This window comes from Eurypyga helias, unplaced genomic scaffold (assembly GCF_000690775.1).
Source record: "Eurypyga helias isolate BGI_N326 unplaced genomic scaffold, ASM69077v1 scaffold7969, whole genome shotgun sequence".
Lineage (NCBI taxonomy): Eukaryota > Metazoa > Chordata > Aves > Eurypygiformes > Eurypygidae > Eurypyga > Eurypyga helias.
Window position 1 is genome coordinate 1 of NW_010272661.1, and position 219 is coordinate 219.

Consider the following 219-nt stretch of genomic DNA (forward strand, 5'->3'; position numbering starts at 1 on the left):
CGGGGCCGCATCCCCGCGGGCTCCAGGGCTTGTACCGCCCTTGTACCGCTGTGCCGGGGAGCGGGGGGCAGAGGGGGGCTGCAGGGCTCTGTCGCCGACACGGGGTGTCAGTGTTGTTCCGCGGGAGAGCCGGACCGCGAATCCTTCGGCTGCACGTGGGCCCGCAGCATCCTCTCGGTCTCCGCACGCGCTCTCGAGGCTCCCGCCCGCGCTGATGTT